Source organism: Sorex araneus, chromosome X (assembly GCF_027595985.1).
Source record: "Sorex araneus isolate mSorAra2 chromosome X, mSorAra2.pri, whole genome shotgun sequence".
In the NCBI taxonomy this organism is placed as follows: domain Eukaryota; kingdom Metazoa; phylum Chordata; class Mammalia; order Eulipotyphla; family Soricidae; genus Sorex; species Sorex araneus.
The window spans coordinates 145995779-146005289 of record NC_073313.1 but is presented as its reverse complement, the minus strand read 5'-3'; positions in this window follow the sequence as shown (position 1 = coordinate 146005289).

Sequence of the window (9511 nt, the reverse complement as noted above, 5' to 3'; positions counted from 1 at the left end):
CAGCAAATTGCATGATTTCAGTTGTGATGGCAGGCTGACAGGAGTTGGGGAGGAAGAAGGAGGCTAAGAACACTGGGGAGGGAAAATGAAACTGACACTAGGATCGTGGATTCTGTCTCAAGCCCCACTATGAATAACTTTGTAAATAACATGCTTATATAAAATAAAATTTTGCAATTTTTTAAAAAATCAAATATTCCTCATCTTTAAAAAAGGAAACACGTCTCCCATGTACTTCAATCGCCCTGGCAGCCACTCCCACGTCCCAGAACTATTGCCATGTAAGCTCTTCCATTGACCCAGATTTACAGACGTGGTGTTAAATCTTGAAAGAGACCCACTAGCTGCAAAAGTTCAGGGGTACACTGCTCTCCTGGCTGAAAACTCTAAGATGGTCTCTGGAGGGAAGCAGGTCAAGTCCCTTCCCTGCTAAAACCTTGGCAACTGCATTCACACTCTACAGCTGTCGCCATGCCAACAGCCAACTCCACAGCTTCATGATTAAGCTCTGCACAGATGCTAAACTGCCAAAACTCCAGGTATACTAGTCCTTAGTCTGAGAGCTCTGGGATCTTCTCGGATGGAGTAAGGCATCCTCTCTCTAAGCCCATAACTCCAGAAACTGAAGTAGTCACAGCCACATCCCATAACCACTGCCATGTAAAATCATAGCCCAGTTAAATATTTTGGAGTTTCTAGAGTGACACCTTCATTTTTTGTTCCTGTTTTTGTTTTTTGGGATACATCCAGAAATGCTCAGGTGTGAATCCTGGCTCTGAACTCAGGAATTATCGCTGGTAGGCTTGATGCCAGGTAACAAACACAGGTTGGCCACTTTCAAGGCAAATAATCTACCTACTATGCTACTATGCTATTGCTCCAGCCCGTGACACCACCTCAAATTCTACAATACTGACAGCCCAAGTAGGACACCAAATTAGATGGTAAAGTATCATAGAAGCCAACTAAGGTCAATAAACAAAAACGTTAATACAGAAAGCTCAATTAGGAATAACAGCTTAGTAAACCCTTACACAAGGACCTAATGGCCTCATTGTGAGATATAACAATTTTCAAAGATTTTCTTCCCTGAAGTGCTTTTTTTTAAATTAATTTATTTATTTTTAATTCGTGAATCACCATGAGGGCACATTTACAGATTTATGCACTTTTGTGCTTATGCTTCCCTCATACAAAGTTCGGGAACCCATCCCTTCACCAGTGCCCATTCTCCACCACCAGTAAACCCAGCATCCCTCCCACCCTCCCCGATCCCATCTCCCCCCACCCCGCCCTGCCACTGTGGCAGGGCATTCCATTCTGTTCTCTCTCTCTAATTAGCTGTTGTGGTTTGCAATAAAGGTGTTGAGTGGCCACTGTGCTCAGTCTCTAGCCCTCATTCAGCCCGCAACTCCCTTCCCCCACATGGCCTTCGACTACATTATAGTTGGTGATCCCTTCTCTGAGTTGCCCTTTCCCCAGAATGTGAGGCCAGCCTCCAAGCCATGGAGTCAACCTCCTAGTACTTATTTCTACAATTCTTGGGTGTTAGTCTCCCACTCTGTTATTCTATATACCCTAGATGAGTGCAATCTTTCTATGTCTGTCTCTCTCTTTCTGACTCATTTCACTCAGCATGAAACTTTTCATGCCCATCCACTTAAATACAAAATTCATGACCTCCTTTTTTCTGACAGCTGCATAGTATTCCATTGTATAGATGTACCAAAGTTTCCTCAACCAGTCATCCGTTCTAGGGCATTCGGGTTTTTTCCAGATTCTGGATATTGTAAATAGTGCTGTGATGAACATACATGTGCAGATGTTGTTTCGATTATACTTTTTTGCCTCTCTGGGATATATTCCCAGTAATGGTATTGCTGGGTCAAATGGGAGCTCAACCTCTAATTTTTTGAGAGTCGTCCATATTGCTTTCCAGAAGGGCTGAACCAGTCGGCATTCCCACCAGCAGTGTAGAAGGGTCCCTTTCTCCCCACATCCTCTCCAACAGCGGTTGCTTTTGTTCTTTTGGATGTGTGCTAGTCTCTGTGGTGTGAGGTGGTATCTCGTGGTTGTTTTGATCTGCATCTCTCTGATGATTAGTGATGTAGAGCACTTTTTCATGTGCCTTTTGGCCATTCGTATTTCTTCCTTGGTAAAGTTTCTGTTCATTTCTTTGCCCCATTTTTTGATGGGGTTGGATGTTTTCTTCTTGTAGAGTTCAACCAATGCTTTATATACCATTGATATCAACCCCTTATCTGATGGGTATTGTGTAAATATCCTTTCCCATTCTGTGGATAGTCTTTGGATTCTGGTCACTGTATCTTTTGCGGTGCAGAAGCTTTTTAGTTTAATGTAGTCCCCATTTGTTGATCTCTGTTTTTACTAGATTGCTTAGTTCTGTGTCACCTTTGAAGATACCTTTATCTTCAATATCGTGGAGGGTTTTGCCGACCTTGTCTTCAATGTACCTTATGGTTTGTGGTCGAATGTTGAGGTCTTTATTCCATTTTGATCTGACTTTTGTGCATGGTGTCAGGTCAAGGTCTAAGCCCATTTTTTTGCATGTGGTTGTCCAGTTGTTCCAGCACCATTTGTTGAAGAGACTTTCCTTGTTCCACTTCACATCTCTTGCTCCCTTATCAAAGATTAGATGATCATACATTTGGGGTTGTGTGTAGGGATATTCCACCCTGTTCCATTGGTCTACGGCTCTGCCTTTGTTCCAGTACCATGCTGTTTTAATTGTTACTGCTTTGTAGTAGAGTTTGAGGTTGGGGAGGGTGATGCCTCCCATCATCTTTTTCCCAAGAATTGTTTTAGCTATCCGTGGGCGTTTGTTGTTCCATATGAATTTTAGGATTGCTTGATCCATTTCTTTGAAGAATGTCATGGGTATACTTATAGGGATCGCGTTGAATCTGTATAATGCTTTGGGGAGTATTGTCATTTTGACAATATTGATTCTCCCTGTCCATGAGCAAGGTATATGTTTCCATTTTCTCATGTCTTCTTTTATTTCATGGAGTAGCGTTTTATAGTTTTCTTTGTAGAGGTCTTTTACATCCTTGGTTAAGCTGATTCCGAGGTACTTGATTTTCTGGGGCACGATTGTGAATGGGATTGCTTTTTTCGTGTCCCTTTCCTCTGCCTCATTGTTTGTATATAGGAAAGCCATGGATTTTTGCGTATTGATTTTGTAGCCTGCAACTTTACTGTATAAGTCTATTGTTTCTAAGAGTTTCTTAGTAGAGGCTTTGGGCTCCTCTAGATATAGTATCATATCATCTGCAAATAGTGAAAGTTTGATTTCTTCCTTTCCTATCTGAATGCCCTTATTCTCTTTTTCTTGTGTTTTTTGATAATTTGATTAGCCATTTAGTTGTAACAAAAAATATAAAATAAATTATTTTGTGCATGCTAAGGGCCAGGGTTAGAGGATGAAAAATGGAGAAATGTAGGAAAGAAGGCCACACCAGTGATGGGATTGGTGTTAGAATATTGAATATCCATAACAGATGTATCATGACTCACTTTATATACCATGGTGTTTAAATAAATGGGGGAAATAATTGAAAATGAAAATGAGAGGATAGAATGTAATCAAAACCACTAATAAAAGAAAAAAATTAAATAAAGAATAAATGTATTAGAAGACAGGGGTATGGAAATCCGTTAGAGGAGGACAGAGGACCACTTTATAAAAGATGAAGAAACCTATTAAAACGATTATATTTGTTCAGAAAGTCCAATATAAGACTAATCAGTGTTCCAGAGTGAGAAGAGAAGGAGGGAGATATTTTTTAATAGATTGCCTAGTTGATAGGTCAGAAGGACAGTGGGTAAAGCACTTGGCTTACATGCAGCCAAGCCGGGTTAAATCCTTGGCAACACAAATATGACCTCCTATTCACCAACAGAAATGAGTCCTGAGGCTGCCAGGTGTAGTCTAAAAACCAAAAAGTAAAAAGTGTGTATTTGAATTCTTCACAAATCTGGAGGAGTAATATTTACAAGTAAACAGAGATAATAGAAAGTGAAATTATCTCAATGCAAGAGGACTTTATCCAAGATAAACTATGATAAAGCAAAAGCCAATAACAAATAATATAAAAGGCATTGGAGGAATTAATGAAAACTATAAATACTCCTCCACTAATCAACAGATTTCTCAACAGAAACACTACAGGCCAGAAAAGAATGTAAGTGATAAAATGCAGAATATTTCCTGCCAAGAATACTTTATTGGCAACATAAAGGAGAAATATGAAGGAGAAATGAATGCTTTCCCAGAAAAATTCTGAGGGACTTTGACACTACCTGTAATTATTTTTGTAAATGTTTAAATATGTTTTTAAATGGAAATAAAAATGCATTGACATTTGATAGTAAACAACACTTCTGTAAAGATAAAGATGCATATATTAAGAACTAAAAAAATCTAAAGTTCCTCCTTCTGACACCGTCTTGAATTGAGACCCTATTGAACTCCCCCAGTTCATGAAAAACCTCGCAGACAGGAGCACCATGCCAGCCTCCAACTTGGTGCATGTGAATGAAGGACACCTTCAGCATTACCTAGCCCTACTTTGTAACTCCTTTTGCAATGGATAGCATCTATTATCTACCACCTCTACCTTCATACACCAAAAAACGAGAACTTACTATATACTCAGCTCATCTGTATGACTTCCCACTTTAAAATTATGGTACTCATTGCCTATTGCTTCTTCTTTGCAGTTTGGAGACATACTCCCTCCTTCTCTGGCAGCTTACCCCTTGGACACTGGATGGGTATCATTTGGCTGGACTTGCATCTATTCGCTGGAAGACTATAGGAGCTCAAAGACCTCCCTTAGTCATTTTTCTTACCCTACACAATGAGACATCCATGCCTGCTTCCAGCTGTTTCAACCCAGATACAATCATAGAAGGTGTTAGTGAGTATTAAGACCCAGAATCCTGTTCTCCAGTGCCACAGTTAAAAGTCACAAAACACAATGGATGAAAAACTAAGTAACTTAGCTTCTAAGACACAAGAAGAGAGTAGTTCAGTCCTGTGTTGTAGACCATAAATAAAAGAACCTTGATAAGTACTCATAGCAACTCTCTTCATGATGATATAGAAAATGAAAGAAATTCTAGGAAAGGAAGACAATCAATTCAAAGAAAAACTGATGCAAAATATTAAAGACGAAAAATACATTGGAATGAGATGAAAAATTACAAACACATAGGAAGGCAAACAAACATACACAGACTGTCGAAGGTTTATTGTCTTCTGGGTATCCATTAGTGAGCTCACAGCCTGATCATTTATTCAATACAATATTCTACACTCATTCTGGCTCTCAACACATGAGTCATTGTTAATTCGACATAACCATTAAGGACAACTAGTAAGCAAATAAATATTAAGTTGAACATGAAAAGCAGAGGCTGAGTTATTTCACATAGCCAATCATCAGGCACACAAAGTATAAAGACTGACAATTTCCATTCAATTCTTACCTATGTTGTCCTCTATATCTCAAAGAATCTATTTTATTCAATTCTTTCCTGGGTACATTTTTTGCTTGGCCTGTAACATATTTTGTTCTTTCCTGAGTGTATATTTGCTTGCCTATAGTATGGTCTAATATATGTAAACGGTTTTCTCAGGGGACTAGCCCAACATTAGGGTTAGAGTTAGAGGAATGTTTTTCCAAACCTTTCTCTTTAAAATTTTTTGAATGAGAACTATTAGTATCATGGATGTGGTGCCTCTTCTGGGTGAGTTTTCCAGTGGATGAAGATGATGTTTGTATATGGGGTATGGTCATATCTGATTGGGATGGTGGTGGTGGTGACACCTCTGGAACTGGTACAGAATCTTAACGCTGCAACTATAAATAAGAGAATTAAAAGTCCTTATAAAGAGGAATATGTGAGGCATTACTGCCCCCAATTAAAAACCATACTACAAGCAGTAGTTATTAAATTGCATTGTATTGGAAAAGACAGACCTTCAAGTCAATGGAATAAATAAAACTGAATATCCTGACACAACCCTCAGTTGTACAATCAATTACTCTTATATAAGGGAGCAAAAAACATGAAGTGGAGCAAGGAAAGCCTCATCAACAAGTGGTGTGGGAAAGCTGATCAGCTACATGCAAAAAATAAGCAAAAACCTCAGACCTCTTTCTAATGCCATGCACAAAAATTAAATAAAAATGGATTATAAACCTTGAACCCAAGGTACATAGAGGAAAATGAAGGCAGAATTCTTCATGGAATTGGAGCTGAAATCATCTTCATGGATGAAACAACAAGCAAGTGGAAGCAAAGAAAAACAAATGGGACATTAAGCTAAGAAAATTCTGCACTTCAAAGGAAATGATGGCCAGAATACAAAAACAACCAAAGGAATGAGAAAAATGATTTACACAATAGTCATCTGATAAGTGGTTATACCCAAGGTATATAATGCACTGGCAGAACTTTACAATAAAAAGACATATAACCCCATCAAAAAGGGGGAACAGTTTTTCCGCATCCCACCAAGATACCTTTGGGAAACTAGGGCCCATTTCCGGAGCCCTGGCTGCAAAACCAAGCAGGCCCTCCCAGCCGGTTTTTCACCTGGACCTTTGAGAAATGGGAACCGAGGCACACTGCGTGCACCTATAGCTCCAAGTTTGGGGGGACTTCTTTCCACATCCCACCCATGTATCCTCAGGCAACCAGGGTCCCTTCCAGGAACTATGATTGCTAACGAATCTGGAGTTATTCTCCCCCTCAAGATCCCGTTAGAACCATAAATTATCCTCTTATGTGGAACCTTCACTAGGGCAGCTTAACCACAAGAAACATTAAGCCAATAAGTCATTAGCCCCACTTCAATTAATACTGCACCCAAAATGCAAAGGTAACATGGTGTGTGAAGCTCTAAACCATACAGTTCACAATGGTAAAGCAACGCAAAGACCCACCAAACTTACTTTGTGAAGAGTCTAACCCAGAAAACCACAACAATAATGAAGCACTGGACAAAATCTCTGACAAGGAATTTAGAAGGGAGCTACTGAAGATGCATAAGGACCTAAAAGAAGCAATAGAATGCACTGCCAATAAAATGCAAGAGGATTTGAAAGTCAAAATGTGGAAAATGAAAGCAAAATTACAAACGGAAATGTCAGATCTGAAAAACCTGGTAGGTGAATTGAAAATCTCAGTGGAAGGCCTAAGTAGCAGAGTAATACCTGCTGAAGGCATAATCAGTGAGCTCGAAGATAAAGTGTAAAGAGTCTCCAGACAACAGAAAAAAGTTGGAAAGAGACGCTCAATCCGTGAACAGATGTCAAGGGAAGATTGGGATGAAAACAAGAGGGGTAACATAAGAATTATTGGAGTCCCAGAGGGATAGGAAGAAAACCCTGACCAAGAAGAAAATGTCAAAGACATAATTGCTTTGACATTCCCAGAGCTGAAGAACACACGGGACCACATTCAGGAGGCCCGAAGGGTACCAGCAAGAAGAAATCTCAAAAAAAAAAAAAAACCCAAGATATATATATATATCCTGAGCAAAATGACCAAAATGTCTCTTAGACAGAGAAAAAATTCTGAAAGCAGCAATATCAAAGAAAGAAATTGCGTATAAAGGAGTATCATTAAGATTTACAGCTGATGGCTTCACATTCTGGGAAAAAAGGCAGCTCAGATAGAGAAGGGAACACCAAGTAAAATGTGGTTGGAGGCCACATGGGAGAAGGGTGAAGTGTGCTGAATGTAGATTAAAGACTGAATACAATGGCCACTCAACACCTTTATTGCAAATCACAACACCTAATTAGAGAGAGAGAACAAAAGAGAAGACCCTGCCACAGTGGCGGGGGGGGGGGGGGCAGGGGGTGATGGGATTTGGCGGGGGGGGGGATGCTGGGTTTATTGGTCGTGGAGAATGGTCACTGGTGAAGGGATGGGTTTTCGAACTTTGTATCAAGAAAACATGAGCACGAAAATGTATACGTCTGTAACTGTAGCCCCACTGTGACTCACTAATAAATAAATTAAAAATAAAAAAAGATTCACAGCTGAGTTATCTGATGAAACCCTCAGGGCCCAAAGACAGTTGTGGGATATAGTGAAAAAGACTCAACGAAATTAATGCATCACCAAAAATATTCGACCGAGTGAGACTCTGATTCACAATAGAAGGAACAACACACCGTTTCACAGACAAACAACAGCTCGGGAACTTCATAGTCTCAAAACCATGGTTACAAGAACAAGTAAATGGGCTATTTTAAGACAAGAGAAGTCCCTCAAATACACCAAATTTCGGCATAAAGATGGGACAATACCCAATAACAATAATCTCTCTTGACATCAATAGGCGAAATGCAACAATTTTAAGACATCGAGTGGCAGGATGGATCAAAAAATTGAACCCAACTTTCTGCTGCCTACAAGAAACATATCGCAACAGTCAGAACAAACACAGACTCAAAGTCAAAGGCTGGAAAACAATCCTACAGGCTAACAATTCCCACAAATAAAGCTGAGGTGGCCATCCTGGTATCAGGCCACATTTATTTCAGACTAAAGAATCTCACAAGAGACATTGAAGGTCATTTCTTATTGATCAAGGGATCTGTACAGCAGGAAGACCTTACAATACTATATGTATATGCACCTAACGAGGGACCAGCAAAGTATTTAAAACAACTACTCATATAAGAAAGACATCAATAGCAACACAATACTAGTGGGAGATCTTAACACTGCTTTATCACCTCTCAATAGGTCAACCAGAATCAAGCTTAGAAAGGACATACTTTATCTGAGGGAAGAAATGGAAGAAAGGGGCTTAGTAGATATATACAGGACATGTGATCCTTAAAAAGCTGAATACACATCCTTCTCAAATGTGCATGGAACATTCTCCATGATAGACCACATGCTGAGGCAGAAAACATACCTACATAAAATTAAAAGGATAGATATTGTATCATCGAACTTCTCAGACCATGAAACTCTGAAAATAGAAGTAAATCACACATGCATAAAGAAAATTAAATCAAACACTTGAAAGTAAACAGTTCACTATTTAATAACGAATGGCTTAAGAAGGAAATCAAAGAGGAAATCAGAAGATTCCTGGAAATGAATGAAAATGAGGATACAAGTTGCCAAAACTTATGGGATACGGCAAAAGCTATGTTAAGAGGAAAGTTTATAGCTCTACAAGCATTCCTCAAGAAGGAAGAGAGAGTCCACATACGTAAACTAACCTCACAGCTTAAGAGCTTGGAGAATGACCAACAAAAGGAGCCCAATATGAACAGGAGGAAAGAAATAATAAAACTCATAGCAGAAACTAATGAGATGGAAACCCAAAAAAGTATCCGAAAGACAAATGAAACCAAGAGCTGGTTCTTGGATAAAATAAACAAGATAGATAAACCTCTAGCAAGACAAACAAAGAAAGGTAGAGAGAAAACCCTAATAAACCGAATCAGAA